The 17908-nt window shown below is 39.3% G+C and overlaps 1 protein-coding gene across 1 annotated transcript in view; it reads right to left on the bottom strand.

Annotated features, from left to right (window-relative positions):
• LOC111160631 (zinc finger protein 235) overlaps positions 1–17908 on the bottom strand; it is a 130766-nt gene that overhangs the window by 101681 nt on the left and 11177 nt on the right. The window lies entirely within an intron of this gene.

Genomic DNA, 17908 nt, shown 5'->3' with positions numbered 1-17908 from the left:
TTTGAAGAGGTGGGGGGGTGGGAGGTTGGGGGAAGCAGGTGGTGGGTGTTAGAGAGGGCACGGATTGCATGGAGCACCGGGTGTGGTACAAAAACAATGAATACTGTTATGCTGAAAATAAATTTTAAAAAATGATAAAAAAAAAAAAAACCAACAGTAAAATACTAAAAAACACGCTAAAAAATAAAACACATTAAAAAAAAAGAAATACTTGTTTCAGACAAACTAGACTTTAAAACAAAGATTGAAAAAAAAAACCCACAAAAACAAACAAACAAACAAAAAAATCAAAGACTATAACAAGAGATGAAGAAGGACATTATATAATAAAGGGGACAATCCAACAAGAAGATGTAACAATTGTAAATATTTATGCCCCCAATGTGGGAGCACTCAAATACATAAAACAATTAATAACAAACATAAGGAAATATATGATAATAATACAATAATAGTAGGGGACTTTAACACCCCACATACCAATGGGAAGATCAACTAAGCAGAAAATCAACAAGGAAACAATGGCTTGAATGACACACTGGACCAGGTGAACTTAACTGATATATTCAGAACATTCCAACCTAAAACAGCAGAATACATATTCTTTACAAGTGCACATGGAATATTCTCTAGAACAGATCACGTATTAGGTCACAAATCAGCCCTCAACAAATACAAAAAGATTGAGATTATACAATGCACATTTTCTGATCATAACACTATGAAACTTGAAGTCAACCACAAGAAAAAATCTGGAAAGACCACAAATACATGGAGGTTAAGTAACATGCTACTAAACCATGAATGGGTCAACCAGAAAATAGAGAAGAAGTTATGAAATATACGAGAGACAAAAGTGAAAACATGATGGTCCAAAACCTTTAGGACACATCAAAAGCAGTCCTAAGAGGGAAGTATATAGCAACAGAGGCTTACCTCAAGGAGCAAGAAAAATCTCAAATAAACAATCTAACTTACATGTAAAGGAGCTAGAAAAAACAACAACAACAACAAACAAAGTCTAAAGCCAGCAGAAGGAAGGAAATAATAAAGATTAGAGCAGAAATAAATTATATAGAAACTAAAAAAACAATAGAACAGATCAATGAAACCAGGAGGTGGTGCTTCTTTGAAAAAAATCAATAAAATTGATAAACCTCTAACCAGACTTATCAAAAAGAAAAGAGAAGGGACCCAAATAAATTAACAAATGAGATAGGAGAAATAACAACCAATACCACAGAAATATAAATAATTATAAGAGAACATTATGAAAAAGTATAGACCAACAAATTGGACAGCCTGGAAGAAATGGGTGAGTTCCTAGAAATATACAAACTACCAAAACTGAAACAGGAAGAAATAGAAAACTTGTAATCAAAAATTTCCCAAGAAACTGGGGCGCCTGGGTGGCTCAGTGGGTTAAGCTGCTGCCTTCAGCTCAGGTCATGATCTCGGGGTCCTGGGATCGAGCCCCACATCAGGCTCTTTGCTCAGCGGGGAGCCTGCTTCCCTTCCTCTCTCTGCCTGCCTCTCTGCCTATCTGTGATCTTTCTCTGTCAAATAAATAAATAAATAATCTAAAAAAAAAAATTTCCCAAGAAACAAAAGTTCAGGGCCAGATGGCTTCATAGGGGATTTCTACCAAACTCTTAAAGAAGAGTTATACCTATTCTTCTCAAACTATTCCAAAAAATAGAAAAAGAAGGGAAAACTTCCAAACTCAATCTAGAAAGCCAGCATTACCTTGATCCCAAAACCAAAGATTCCATTAAAAGGAGAATTATAGGGGCACCTGAGTGGCTCAAGTGGGTTAAAGCCTCTGCCTTCGGCTCAGGTCGTGATCCCAGGATCCTGGGATCGAGCCCCGCATCGGGGGGGGGGGGTGTCTCTGCTCAGCAGGGGGCCTGCTTCCTCCTCTCTCTCTGCCTGTCTCTTTGCCTGCTTGTGATCTCTGTCAAATAAATAAATAAAATCTTTAAAAAAAAAAAAAGGAACACTATAGGCAAATATCCCTGATGAATATGGATGAAAAATTCTCAATAAAATACTAGCAAATAAATCCAACAATACCTTAAAAGAATCATTCACCATGATTAAGTGGGATTTATTCCTGGGCTGCAAGGATGGTATAATATTTGCAAACCAACCAATGTGATACCCTACATCAATAAAAGAAAAGATAAGAACCATATGATCCTTTCAATAGATGCAGAAAAAGCATTTGACGATGGACAACATCCATTCATGATAAAAATCCTTCCACAAAGTAGGGATAGAGGGAACATACCTCAACATGATAAAGGCCATATACAAAAAAACCCCATAGTTAATATCATTCTCAATGGGAAAAACCTGAGAGCTTTTCCTCTATGGTCAGGAACAAGACAAAGATGTTCACTCACAGCACTGTTATTTAACATAGGACTGGAAGTCCTGGCTTCAGCAATCCAACAACAAAAATAAATAAAAGGGATCCAAATCTGTAAGGAAGAAGTCAAACTTTCACTATTCGCAGATGCCATGATACTCTGCAGAAAACCCAAGACTCCACCAAAAACTGTTAAAAGAGTTACACAAATTCTGTAATGTCATAGGATACAAAATCACTGTATGGAAATCTGTTGCATTCTATACACCAATAAGGAAACAGCATTTACAACTGCATCAAAAACCATAAGATACCTAAGAAAAAACCTAATCAAAGAGGTAAAAGACCTGTACTCTGAAAACTAGGAGAAAACTGATGAAAGAAATTGAAGAGGAAACAAAGAAATGGGAAGACACTCCATTTTTGGAAGTGGAAAACATTGTTAAATGTTTTCTTCCACTGGAATAAAAAACACTGTTAAAATTTCTATACTACCCAAAGCAATCTATATATTTAATGCAATCTTGATCAAAATACCAACAGTATTTTTCACAGAGCGAGAACAAACAACCTTAAAATTTGTGTGGAACCACAAAAGACCCCAAACAGCCAAAGCAACTTTGAAAGAGAAAGCAAAACTGTAGGCATCATAATTCCAAGACTTCAAGTTATATTATAAAACTACAGACATCAAAACAGTATGGTACTGGCACAAAAATAGCCACACAGTGTGCCTGTGTCTGTGTCAACACACAGAAAACCCAGAATTGGACCCACAACTATATGGTCAATTAACTTTAGACAAAGCAGGAATGCACACCCAATGGGACAAAGCCTGTCTTTTCAACAAATGGTGTTGGGAACCTGGAAAGTACCATGCAAAGGAACAAAACTGGACTGTTTTCTTACACCATACACAAAAATAAATCCAAAATGGATGGAAGACCTAAATGTGAGCTAGGAAACCATCAAAATTCTAGAGGAGAACAGAAGCAGTGAGCTCTTTGACATCGACCATACCAACTTCTTTCTAGATATGTCTCCTGAGGCAAAGGAAATAAAAACAAACTATTGGGATTACATTAAAATAAAAGGCTTCTGCACAGTGGAGAAAACAATCAACAAAACTAAAAGGCAACCTATGAAATGGGAGAAGATATTTGACAATGACAGATCTGATAAAGGGTTAGCATCCAAATATATAAGAACTTCTACGAATCAACACCCCCCAAAAAATTACAATTAAAATATGGACAGAAGACATGAACAGGCCTATCTCCAAATAAGACACACAGATGGCCAACAGACACATAGAAAGATGCTCAACATCACTTACCAGGGAAATGCAAATCAAAACTATAAAAAGGTTCTGCACAGCAAAGGAAAGAGTCAACAAAACAAAGAGGCAACCCACGGAATGGGAGAAGATATTCACAAACGACACTGCAGACAAAGGGCTGATATCCAAGATCTATAAAGAACTCCTCAAACTCAACACTCAAAAAACAGATAATCACATCAAAAAATGGGCAGAAGACATGAACAGACACTTCTCCAAAGAAGACATACAAATGGCTATCAGACACATGAAAAAATGTTCATCACCACTAGCCATCAGGGAGACTCAAATCAAAACCACACTGAGATACCACCTTACACCAGTTAGAATGGCCAAAATTAACAAGACAGTAAACAACAAGTGTTGGAGAGGATGTGGAGAAAGGGGAACCCTCTTACACTGGTGGGAATGTAAGCTGGTGCAGCCACTTTGGAAAACAGTGTGTTAAGAAATTAATAATAGAGCTACCCTATGACCCAGCAATTGCACTACTGGGTATTTACCCCAAAGATACAGATATAGTGCAAAGAAGGCCATCTGTACCCCAATGTTTATAGCAGCAATGGTCACGGTCGCCAAACTGTGGAAAGAGCCAAGATGCCCTTCAACAGACGAATAGATAAAGAAGAGACTGCTCATATACACAATGGAGTATGATGCCTCCATCAGAAAGGATGAATACCCAACTTCTGTATCAACATGGACCAGACTGGAGGAGGTTATGCTGAGTGAAATAAGTTAAACAGAGAAAGTCAATTATCATAGAGTATCACTTACTTATGGAGCATAAGGAATCACACGGAGGTCATTAGGAGAAAGAAAGGAAATGTGAATTGAGGGAAACCAGAGGGGGAGACGAAGCATGAGAGACTGCGGACTCTGAGAAACAAACTGAGGGTTTTGGAGGGGAGGGGGTGGGGGGATGGGCGAGCCTGGTGGTGGGTATTAAGGAGGGCACATATTGCATGGAGCACCAGGTGTGGTGCATAAACAATGAATCTTGGAACACTGAAAAAATAAGATAAAATTTTTAAAAATGAGATATCACTTCACATCTATTAGAATGGCTAAAAGCAACAACACAAGAACAATTGTTGGTGAAGAAGTGGAGAAAGGGGAACCCTTTTACACTGTTGGTGGGAATGCAGACCAGCGCAACCAATGTGGAAAATATATGGAGATTCCTCCAAAAGTTAAAAATGGAACTACCCTATGATCTAGCAATTGCACTACCATGTATTTATTTACACAACGGATATAAAAATACTGATTCAAAGGGAAACATGCACCCTGATGTTAATGGCAGCATTTATCTACAGTAGACAGATTATGGAAACAACCCAAGTGCCCATTGACTGATGAATGGATAAGGAAGATATGGTGTATAAATACAATGGAGTATTGCTCAGCTATAAAAAAGAATAAAATATTGCCATTTGCAACGATCTGGATGGAGCTAGAGTATACTTTGCTAAGTGCAGTAAGTCAGTCAGAGAAAGAGAAATACCATATTATTTCCCTCATAGGTGGCGTTAAAGAAACCAAACAAAGGAGCAAAGGAAAAAAGAGAGGCAAACCAAGAAAGAGACTCTCCACTATAAAGAACAAACTGATAGTTACCAGAATGGAGGTTGGTGGAGGGATGGGTGACATAGGACATGGGGATTAAGGAGTGCACTTGTCATGAGCATTGGGTGACGTATAGAAGTACTGAATCACTATATTGTACACCTGAAACTAATATTACGCTCTATGTTAACAAACTGGAATTTAAATAAAAGCTTGAAAAAGTAAATATAATTGTTATTATTCATGCCCAAGTACTCCCCCATACCTTCCTGTATTTATTTATTCAACAAAAGTCAGGGCATGGCGGTAGAAGAATTTACAGATGGGTTAAGGAAATACCTTCTCCCCTGAGAGGAGATAACTTAAGAGGAAGAGAGACGCTAAGTCCCACTCCGGTGAGGCTCTGCTTCCAGGAGCCAAAGCGCCATTCCCTCCTCCCAGGGGCCTTTTTCAAGAAGTCCAGGCTGGGGAAGGAAAGGAGGCTGAGAGAAATCACAACTTCATTAGAACTCCCGCAGAAATTACAGTGGAATCCCAAACAACACCCAGGAATGACCCTTTATAACTACTTAAATTTAGATTAAAAAAAAAAAAAATTGGGAATCTGGATGCAGCCTCCCTTCCTTCAGGGATCCCAGAAGGGTCAGGGGCACTGCAGCAGGAGCTCGGACCCCATCCCAGGTTCACAGATGCTTTTATGGAACTGAGAGCTTCTCCAGAAATTTAAAAGTACTGCTTATCATGAGACCTATTTTTTTTACCCCAAGCCAGACTCTAAGCCTTCCGCTTCTGCATCCTCATTTAACTCTTAAAGTAACTCTCTTAGGTAGACACTACTATCCACTTAAAGAAAAGAGGTAGAGACACGGGTTCTCCGAATAGTATACAGCTGCGAAGCTCGGATGGGGCAGACTGGCCGGGGGTCGGGGAAAGGGTCGGGGAAGTGCTGAACCCGGGAGACCCTCGCTCCCAGCGACGTCGGCGCCTGGCCCCGGCCCTGAGCCGGGGATGCACGCACTGCCCCGCACTCCACCGAGCTCATTCAGAGGGAACACAAACCCCGTCCTTCGCCGCCGGCGGATTCTCTTCCCCGGGGTCGACGGCCTGATGACCACGGGCCCACGGCGAAGTGACGCCAGGTCACTGCGGCTGCCGGGAGGGTTCTCGAGAAGGGAAGGCTCACCTTTCGCAGAGGAATGAAGGCCGCGTCCTCTTGTATCTGGAGCGGAAGCGACTCTGTCTAAGACGTCCTGGACTACGCTTCCCAGAATTCCCGACGGGAGCAGGGTCGCAGCCTCTGCCTCCTGCAGCGGAAGTTATCCTGCTGTACTGTGTTCCCGGACTACACTTCCCAGAATCCCCAGCACCCTTCTCGTCGCCTTCCCAGGGCGGAAGTGTTGGCTGTCACACCGAGATCCTGGATTGTATTTAAAAGCCTGTGGCTCCGGATCGAATTTTGTAACCCGGGAATGCTGCCAAGTATATAGAACTCTTTCATGTACGTCTGTATTTTCTCCAGCGAACGATGCATTCAGGGCGTCTTTCCAGAGCATAATGCGTCTGACCTTGTGGACCACAAATCCTGGAATCTCCTGCGGAGTGGCCCTTTCCTCAAGGCTCCCCCTCTGTTTGGGATAGTCAGCATTTAAATAGTCGGTGTTCTCTTTTGGAGAGTCAGCCTGAATTAATTCTGTACTGTTAGTTGAGCTTGGTCGCCCTGCCCCCCATCGTTTTCTTGAAATTTTTTCTTTCAAATGTGACAAAAACTAAGACAACTCAACCAAAGCAAACTACCTATTCGAAGAAGCTACCTTATAGACGCTAGAGAACCTTGAACTGGGAGGAAGAGGAAAGGAAAGGGAGAGGAAGGAAGGAAAACATTATAGAAAGGAAGAGATGGATGCGGGGTTTGGGAGGGGCGGGATGCAGACACTATAAGGAAATTTTTGCTGACCTGTAATGAGTATCGAATTTGACAAATACAGAGTCTCAACCTTACTGTGACTGGTTTGCATTTCTTTATTCTTTATGGGCATGCATGCATCTAGAACTGACTGAGAGAGATAGAACAAGAACAGGGCAAGAATGTTCCCATTCAACACTTTTTTCAACATTACGCTAGAAGTTGTAACTAATGCATTAATATAGGAAAAGGAAATTAAAAGTATACGGATTGGGAATGAAGAAATAAAACTGTCATTTTTCACAGATGATATGATTATCTATGTAGAAAGTCCAAAAGAAGGGGTGCCTGGGTGGCTCAGTGGGTTAAGCCTCTGCCTTCAGCTCAGGTCATGATCTCAGGGTACTGGGATCGAGTCCCACATCCGGCTCTCTGCTCGGCAGGGAGCCTGCTTCCTCCTCTCTCTCTGCTTGCCTCTCTGCTTACTTGTGATCTCTCTGTCAAATAAATAAATAAAATCTTTAAAAAAAAGTCCAAAAGAATTGACAAAAAATTCCCAGAATAAGCCATCATAGCAAGGTTGCAGGATACAAAGTTAATACAAAAGTTAAATGTTTTCCTATATACCAACAATGAAGAAGTAGAATTTGAAATTAAAACATAATACCATTTGGGGTGCCTGGGTGGCTCAGTGGGGCTCTGCCTTTGGCTCAGGTCATGATCTCAGGGTCCTGGGATCAAGCCCCACATCTGGCTCTCTGCTCAGCAGGGAGCCTGCTTCTCCCCTCTCTCTGTCTGCCTCTCTGCCTACTTGTGATCTCTCTCCCTGTCAAATAAATAAATAAAATCTTAAAAAATAATAATACCATTAGCAACCCCCTAAAGGAAATACTTAATTACAAACTAACAAAATGTGTAAAAGATTGATATGAGGAAAACTACAAAACTCTCATGAAAGAAGTCAAAGAATAACTAAATAAATGGAAAGATATTCCATGTTCATGGATAGGAAGATTCAACATACTCAAGATGTCAGTTCTTCACAATTTTGTCTATAGATTCAGTGCAGTCTTGGTCAAAATCCCAGCAAGTTATTTTGTGGATATTGAAAAACTTTTCTAAAGTTTATATGGAGAGGAAAAGACCCAGAATAGCCAACAAAATATTGAAGAATAAAAAAGTTGGGAGTACAGACACTTCTTGACTCTGAAACTTACTATGCTACAGTGTAACTACAATGATGGAGACAGTGGAGATACTGATGAAAGAATAGACAAATGGGGGTTCCTGGGTGGTGCAGTCAGTTGAAAATCTTACTCTTGGTTTTGGCCCAGGTTGTGATCTTACAGTCATAAGATCAAGCCCTGTGTCAGGCTCCATGGTTCAGCACAGAGTATGCTTGAGATTCTCTCTCCCTCACCCTCTCCCTCTGCCCCTCCTGCTTATTCTCTCTATCTCTCTCAAATAAATAAATCTTTTTAAAAAAAAAAATAGACAAATAGATCAGCACAACAGATAGACTACCCAGAAATAGACTCATATAAAAATAGTCAACTGACCTTTTACAAGGGAGCAAAAGCAAAACAAAGATTCAGAAATAGTCATTTCATCAAATGGTTCTGGAACAACTGGATGTCCTAATACAAGGGGGAAAAAGGAGGATCTAGACCCAGACCTTACATACTTCACATAAATTAACTTAAAATGGATCAAAGACTTAACTATAAAAACCAAACATAAAAATCCTAGAAGATAGTACAGGGGAAAATCTAGATGATCTTGACGATGACTGTGCCTTTGTAGATACAATACTAGAGTATGATCCTTGAAAGAAATAGTTGACAAACTGGACTTCACTAAAATTAAAAACTTCTGCTCTGCAAAAGACAACCTCAAAATAATGGGAAGATAAACCACAGACTGGATGAAAATATTTGCAAAAGACACATCTGATAAAAGTTCTCTATACAAAATATACAAAGAACTCTCAACACTCAACAAGAAGACAAGCAATCCAACTTAAAAATGGGTCAAAGAGGGACGCCTGGGTGGCTCAGTTGGTTGGGCAGCTGCCTTCGGCTCGGGTCATGATCCCAGAGTCCTGGGATCGAGTCCTGCATTGGGCTCCTTGCTCGGCGGGGAGCCTGCTTCTCCCTCTGCCTCTGCCTGCCATTCTGTATGCCTGTGCTCACTCTCTCTTCCTCTCTCTCTCTGATAAATAAATAAAATCTTAAAAAAAAAAAATGGGTCAAAGACCCATATCAAAGAAGATATACACATGACAAATAAGCATATGAAAAGATACTCTGCATCCTATGTCCCCAAGGAAATGAAAAGCAAAAAATGACTTTCTCATTTTTTCCTAATCAAAATCCCATCAATAACTAAAAAAAATTTTTTTGTGTATCCATACAATGGAAGTACTAGTCAACATTAAAAAGAAACTAGAAGTAATAACTAGGTTTATGCAACAATAAGGATGAATTTCACAAGTATTACGCTAAGTCTAAGAATTGAGACAAGATGTACATTTTATTATTCTATTGCTATATCATACTGCAAAAGAAAAGAAAAACTACAGCAAAAGAAGTTAGATCCATGGTTGTTCAAGGCTGGTAGCAGGTTGAGTGGATTGAGGATGTAGAGGCACCAAGGATCTGTTTTTGTTAGGCAAATGTTGTGTTTCTAACTAAGACAATTAACTTTTTAAAAATCAGTTTCTAAATGGTAAAAATGAAACTGAGAAAGCACTTCATGGAATAATTTGCAGAAGATAAGAACTCAGCTCCTACGCTATGGATATATAGTATTCAGACCTCTATGAGAGGATAGAAAAATATGCAAGTGTGTGCACTTCCAGTATAATCTGAATCATCTGTAGGTCTTTCTGGACTTGAACTTATCTTATCAGCCCACCATGCTTACTCCAATTATAAAATATATAGACTACTGACTGCTGCCTCGCAGTCTAATGACTTATATTTAAGTTGTCCTTGCATTCTTTTATTCATATGCAAATATACTGTACTGCTTCTTATAAACTTGAGAAAAGAATATCAGTGTGTTCAGTGAACTCTAATGGGATCCACTGATTTCCCTAATCTCCCTGTCAGACACAGGAATCTCACAGACTGCTTGAAAGGCCCATTGTAGATTCTACTTTAGTATCAGCTTGGAGATCACAGGTTGTGCAGTGAGCATATTGAGCTACAAGTTGACTATTTATATCTCTTATATTCATATCCATATTTCTATTGGAGTTTCATTATCTTATGAATGTCCAAGATTAAGCCACTTTCTAGCCTATATGTTGTTCATATTTTCAGCCTGATTTATTGTATGTCCTCTACACCTGTATGTATGGTGCCTTCTTAACATAAGGAAATCTAAAACTTTCATACAGACTTGCTCGTTGTTACTTTTACTTTGGCTGGAGCCCTGTGCACCCATAACCAGAAACAATCTTTTCTGTGTGTCATCACTGTTCTCCAGCGTTTTAGAAGTATTAACTAGTATTGTAAGTACACCCCGGAAACTTATTCACAGAGAGCAACTCGACCAACATTACAGCGCTAGGAAAAGGCAACGGTGATTGGCTAGCCCAGGAGACGGCTTGGGGAGCTCAGCACCCAGGAGACCACCAAACAGTGACGCACAACCCTAGCCTGCCGCCAAGCTCCAACAAGTGATCCGCCCCAAACACTAGGAAGCTCCGCCTAGCAAGAGGGAAATGCAAATGCCTCCACCGCTTCCTCCCTCGGACATCACTTTTCTCCCTTAAAACATTGGGCTGGGACACCACTGGTCCCTCGCCTAGCCTGAAGAGGCCTAGAATCGCTGCTAGAACTCAAGTCTCCCCACCACATGGGGAATAATGGCCGCAGCCTCCCCTGGAGCGGAAGTTCCTGCGCCTTCCTTCCCAGAACTCCGAGCCCCACACGAGGGACACATCCCACAATGCTGAAGAGGAAATGTCATCCACTTCTGGACTACACTTCCCAGAATCCCAAGGAGGCTTAGGGCTACAGCCCCCCCCTACCTGGAGTGGACTATACCTCCCAGAATCCTCTGCGAGAGGGCTACCGCCCTCCCGCCTGTATTTCTTCTGCTTAATTAAATTCTTCTACCTGAGTCACTTCCCTGGCGCTATTAGCGTTTGATTTTTTTTCTTTTTGTATTCCACCCCCCCTCAGGAACTAGTAAGTGGGAAAAAGGTGAAGCTTTTCGTATGAAAACAAATTGACACTTTTTAGCAGAAAAGTGATTGTATGTGACAAAAGAGAAGATTTTAAAATGACTTGGTCTGTGCTGCATGAGGAATATTTTATCTCGGACTTGGTTTGACTTGATTGCCTCTTTACCTGTGCCTATATTCGTCTACCTCTGACTGTGCTACCTGGCATGAACTGTTTATTTCAAGATGCCAAGAATCCACAAGGAATTCCAAGCACAGATGAGGCTAGGAAACAGAAACAGCAATGTTATTTCTGACAAGTGAAAGGAACTGCCCTAGCAAGGAGTTGGAGAAAATACTGCAATGGGGAAAAGGCTCTTTCCTTTAAATATTTTTAGTTCAAACTCAGGCTTCCCTTTGACTACTCCTGTATTGCTCTTCAATATTATGTATTTGCTATGAGTATTTTCATTTTATTTGGTGGGGGGTAGGTTGAGGTTGGAGATGGAGTCCAGGTAACTATGACAGGTGAAACTATAGGAAGTACATACTTACTGCTTTCCTTTGCACAGAAAACAATTTTTAAAATAAAACAATAATACAAAAGTTTTGAGGATAGTAATATGAAACACTTAATTCTACACTTAAAATTTTTTTTCCCACACTGACTTCACTTTTTAAAAAAATTTTGTTTCTGAAGTATTTTAAAGCTATTCCTTGCAATTGTTATTTCCTTCCAAATACTACATATATCACTTAAAAATAACAATATTTTCTTATGTAGACACAAAATCATTACCTTATGAAACAAAATGAACAATTCTTAGCATTATCTAAACTGTATGTCAGTTTGAGTTCCTGTTTATTGAAAAAATGCTTTTTACAGCTAGTTTATTCCAATCAACATCCAAACAGATTATATTTGATTCTCTCACCTGAAACTTGTTTGTTCTAAAACTGTATCTACCCTCCCCAACACACACCACCATCATTTTTTTTTGTGTTCTTGGACTGTTGTAGAAATCAAGATGTCAACTTGGGTATCCAGGTCTGCATTTGCCCAATAGCATCCTCACACTCTCTCCCTCGATCTAAATTTCCTGTACAGTAGAATTTTTATTTGAAAGCTAGGTTGGATACAGGGTCATTGGAGGGGGGGCAAGAATACTTCATAGAAGGGACTGGAAATATTTGAACAAGAAACCATATTCCCTTCAACTAAACCAATGCAAATCCTGGACAAGTTTCCCTTTGGAGAGAAAAACAAAAAGAAATAACAACAAATATGTAAAAATAGACAGGGCTTCAAACAAGGAAACCATTATACAAAATCAGACTATATGATCTCTTACATAACAGATACTATCTCCATGAAAGGAAAAAGAATATTCAGTTCTCAAGTTTCACATACATTAGGCTAAGATAAAAGTAAAGATTTTTTTTCCGAGAAAAGAATTTTTAATTGCAGTGGGAGGCAGTAGAGCCTACAGTAGCCAGCCAGTCAGCCAGCCTCTTGTTCACCTAATAAGTACAGACATTCTCTGACTTACAGTGGTTCCTCTTACAATGGCTTGAAAGCAATATCCACTCAGTAAACAACAAACTTTAAATTTCGATCTTTTCCCAGGCTAGCAATATGCAGTAAGATACTCTCATGATGCTGGGATGGTGGCAGCAAGCCACAACTCCATTTTCCAGCTCTGTAATTTGGTCACTTTGAGAATGGTATTTAATTGGAATCATATAGTAGGTTGGCTTTATCACTCAGCAAAATGATCTCAAGATCCATCCAAGTAGTTGCATGTATCAATAACCCATTGCTTTTTATTACTAAGTGGTATTCCAGAATGTAGATATGCCAGACTTTGTTTAACCATTTACCTATTGAGGAACATTTTCATTGTTTCAGTTTTTTTGCTATTATAAATAAATATGAACATTCATGTACAGATTTTTATGTGTGTCTGTACATTAATTTTTTATTTCTCTCTAGTAAATGTCTAGGAGTACAGTGGCTGGAGTGTATAGTAAGTATATGTTTAGTTCTTTAAGGAACTGCCAAACTCTGGAGTGGCTGTGCCATTTTAGTATATGTGCTGCCGAAGCGAGCACGGCTGTGCCATTTTATATTCCCAACAGAAATGTGTAAGAATTCCAGTTTCTCTGCACCCTTGCCAGCTTTTGACATTGCCACTATTTTTTTTCTTTAAAGTGGGATGTTCTGTTTGGACAAAATTTCCTAAGTGAAAAAGCAGTATTTATTACTAATGTATAGGTGAAAGTGGCACAGTGGGATATAAGATGACCATGAAATTGTCAGGTCTATCATAGCTGCACTAGAGCAAAACGTCATCAATTCAGACAACTCTGATGCAAAATTGGGATACTTATATATAATTCTTATTGAGTTAAAAGTTCAAATTTAGCAAGATAATTCAGGACTTTTTGATGTAGGTTTGATGACCTATTACCTATAAATTGCATTTGCATATTGAATAAAACTGGCAAAATAAAATAACATAAAGAACAACACCTTGAAAAGTATAAAGTGTCATAAAAATAAAAATATTAATTCACCTTTCTTTCATTAACTTTTTTCAGATTTTAAAAATTGAGATGCAACTGGGGTGGCTGGGTGGCTCAGTGGGTTGAGCCTCTGCCTTCACCTCAGGTCATGATCTCCAGGTCCTGGGATCAAGCCTGCATCGGGCTCTCTGCTCAGCGGAGAGCCTGCTTCCCCCGCCTCTCTCTGCCTGCCTTTCTGCCTACTTGATCTCTGTCAAATAAATAAATAAAATCTTTAAGAAAAAAATTGAGATGCAATTGACATAACATTATATTAGTTTTACGTGTACAACATAATGTACAATATATACATATATTTGTATATACATGTATATACAATACATGTATTATATATACATATATACACATATACATATATATACATATATGTGTGTGTGTGTGTATATATATACATATATATATTCACATAGACATTGTTAAAGGATCACAACAATAAGACTAGTTAACATCCATTACCACACAGTTACAATTATTTTTCTGGTGATTAGAAAGGTCTACCTCTTTTTTAAAAATTTTTTATTTTTTTATTAACATATAATGTATTATTAGCCCCAGGGGTACAGGTCTGTGAATCGCCAGGTTTACACACTTCACAGCACCCATTAAGGTCTACCTCTTAGCAACTTTCAAATATACAATCCTGTATTATTAACTACAGTCCCACGCTGTACATTACAACTGCAGAACTTAATGTGTAACCTGAGGTTTTACTTTTTGACTACTCAGCCTTTGCAACCACTCCTCATCCCCTGCCCCTGGAAATAAATCTTTTCTGTTTCTATGAGTTTGGTTTTTTGTTTTAGATTCCACATATAAGTGAGAGCATATGATATTTCTCTCCTCTATTATTTGGATAATACCAAATAACTCATCTTCAAGTTCACAGATTCTCTGCTCTACTTGATCAAGTTCATTTGACAATCTCTCTATTGTGGATTTTTTCTGTTTCATTCATTGTATTCTTCAGCTCTAGAATGTGTTCAACTTTTTATTTTATTTTATTTTATTTTTAAAGATTTTATTTATTTATTTGACAGAGAGATCACAAGTAGGCAGAGAGGCAGGCAGAGAGAGAGGGGGAAGCAGGCTCCCTGCTGAGCAGAGAGCCCAATATGGGGCTCGATCCCAGGACCCTGAGATCATGACCTGAGTGGAAGGCAGAGGCTTCAACCCACTGAGCCACACAGGTGCCCTATGTTCAAGTTAAAAAAAAAATTCTATTTCTTTCCTGAAATCCTAGTTCATACATTGTTTTCCTGATTTAACTGAATTGTCTGTCTGTGTTCTCTGGTAGCCTGCTGAGTTTTAAAAAATTATTTTGAATTGTCAGACAATTCTGAGACCTTTCTACGGGATTGATTACTGGAAAATTGTTTCTTTGGTGGTATCCTATTTCCATGATTTTTGTGTGTGTTCTCTGGAGTCTTACATTGCTGGTTTTGCATTTAACGAAGACACCTCCTCCAGTCTATACCAACTGGCTTCAGGAGAGAAATACCTTCACCAGTCACTTTGGTTAAGGATTCTGAGGCTTTCTTAGACCTGGTCTATGGATGTGCCCATTCCATACCTTTTGCTCCCTCTTGGGGAAAGTTCTTAAGATATGTATGCCTTCTCTTGATTCCACAAAGCCAGGTGAAATGCTGAGAGCCTCCCATTTGTTTTCCCTAGGACAGTGCTCTGAAATGCTCAAATCTATGAGTCTTCTATCAATCTCACAGGGTTGAGATGGCTTTCTGCATGTGCTCACTAGCCATCTGCAAAGGCTCGCACTCACCCCAGGGGAGCACATACTGGCAGTCAGCCATGTTCGGGGCAGAGTGAGGTGTGCAGAGAGCATGGGCAGCGGGGGCGGGGGGGGGGGGTGGCGGTGGTGGTAGTGTCTACGGGCCAGTTGGAAAGGATGTCCACAGATGAGGTGTTCCCAGCAGTTTATGGGCAGGCTTTCTGACAGGGTCTGCAAAGGGTTAGTGAGATGAGCTGCAGAGTGGTTGGTAGCATCCCTTTGATGAGTTGTTAGCCCTGTTTTCTGTGCTCCCAGGCTCTCTTAATAGTACATGGGGCGCCTGGATGGCTCAGTGGGTTAAGCTTCTGCCTTCACCCCAGGTCATGATCTTGCGGTCCTGGGATCAAGCCCCGAGTCAGGCTCTCTGCTCAGTGGGGGGGCCTGCTTCCCCTCCCCCCACCGCCTACCTAAATAAATCTTAAAAGTTGGGTATCAGTCAGGGGTCATCCTGTAATGATCTTTTACAATGTGAAAGATTTTTCTTTTCTCCAAACTATATTGGAAATTCTTACATCATTTTTAATGGTGACATTTTGTTTTATTATATGGAAGTATCATAATTTATTCAATCTCTTATGTATCTTCAGGTTGTTTATAATTTTTAGTATTATAGATATTCTTGGAATATGTTCCCTTCTGAAAGCATCTTTCCCCAATTGTGCAATTATACTGTAAATATAAATTCCAAGAAGTGGAATTATTAATTTAAAGATAATGCACACCATACCCTTTGATACCTATAGACAAATTTCTCTCCAGAAATGGTGTACCTGTATTTTTTCCCACCAACCGCTAGTTTTTCCATTCCCTTACCAACACTGGGTTTAATTAATGTTTCACTGTTGCTCACCTGGATCACTAAAAAAGCAACAATTTAAGGATGGTTTTATTTTATTTTGAATGGCTGTTCCATATATAAACCATAACTCGTAGGAAATTACAATGTAAGAAAAACTAGGAGAAACACATGAGCCCAGAAGCTTGAGCCTGGTTTCCTCCATATTTCTATGTGTCTTTTCCCTTTGCTGAATTTTATCTGTATCTTCCATTGTAATAAACTCTAACCATGTATTTAAAAAAGAAGAAAAATGAAAACATGATCCAAATGAAGAAATTTATAAATCAACTAAGATACTAAAAAAGACATTATTATTGAAGACGAAAAAAGATATTGTGAATATATCTCCTCCCAAATCCATCTATATTCTCAAATTAAATCACAATTATGGAAGAAACATGACAAATGAGTACCTCCTAAAACCCCATTTTTATTAAACAAGATTGTTGAGAAGTGGTGGTGTCAGAAGCCAGCTTCTGTCAATGAACACTCTTGGTCTTCTGTAAGTTGTTAGTCACTTCAGTAAATATTAGTTTTACTTAATTCACTTTATTAAGACCATTTGCAGGATACCTAGTCTGATCAATTTCTTATTGACAAACTTTTCCCATTATTACACCTTACAGAGTTTCTCTAGTGCATGGGATTTCTTTATGTCTATAGATCGTACTTTTGCTAAAATTTTAGCACATGAACATTATCTGGAACATTTCTTTTTTATGCACAGACCAATGAATGAAGATTCTCACTGAAGAAGTCCTAGCCACACTATTTTAGATAGCTTCACTGACACATACAGCCTTAGCAACTTGAAAGTTTTGAACTCAATTATAAAGTTGCTTTCTTATGTGAACTCCAATGACCGTGAAATATGTTGCTGTTAAATCCCTCTGTCATAGTCAGTATAGCCTGGGCAATACTAGCAACAAATAAATTGCCAAAATAGCAGTAGTATAAAACAGCAAATGTTTATTTCTTACTCAAGAAAAACAAAGTCCAACACAGGTCACATAGCCACCTTCTACCAATCCAGCCTCCAAGGTCACCATGGCAAGAAAGATGGCCGGAGGACATCACAAGATGTTTCTAAGGCCATCTTAGTACATCACAAGATGTACTCTGTGGATTGGCACTCTATCACGTGGACCAGCTCTTAACTGCAAGGGTTTCTGGGAACTGTAGTCTCTGTGTGACCAAGAAATGGAACCAGCGAGATGGACACACAGTCATGCCCATAAAGTATCACTTTCACAGAGCTTCTCCCTGTTTGAAAATCTAATGGATTTGAAAACCTGAGAATGGACTTACCACACTGATAACATGGGTTTCATTTCTGAGCACT

Source organism: Enhydra lutris, unplaced genomic scaffold (assembly GCF_002288905.1).
Source record: "Enhydra lutris kenyoni isolate GAN:26980312 unplaced genomic scaffold, ASM228890v2 scaffoldscaffold77, whole genome shotgun sequence".
NCBI classification, from domain to species: Eukaryota; Metazoa; Chordata; class Mammalia; order Carnivora; family Mustelidae; genus Enhydra; species Enhydra lutris.
This window is presented reverse-complemented; position numbering and strand designations above follow the sequence as displayed.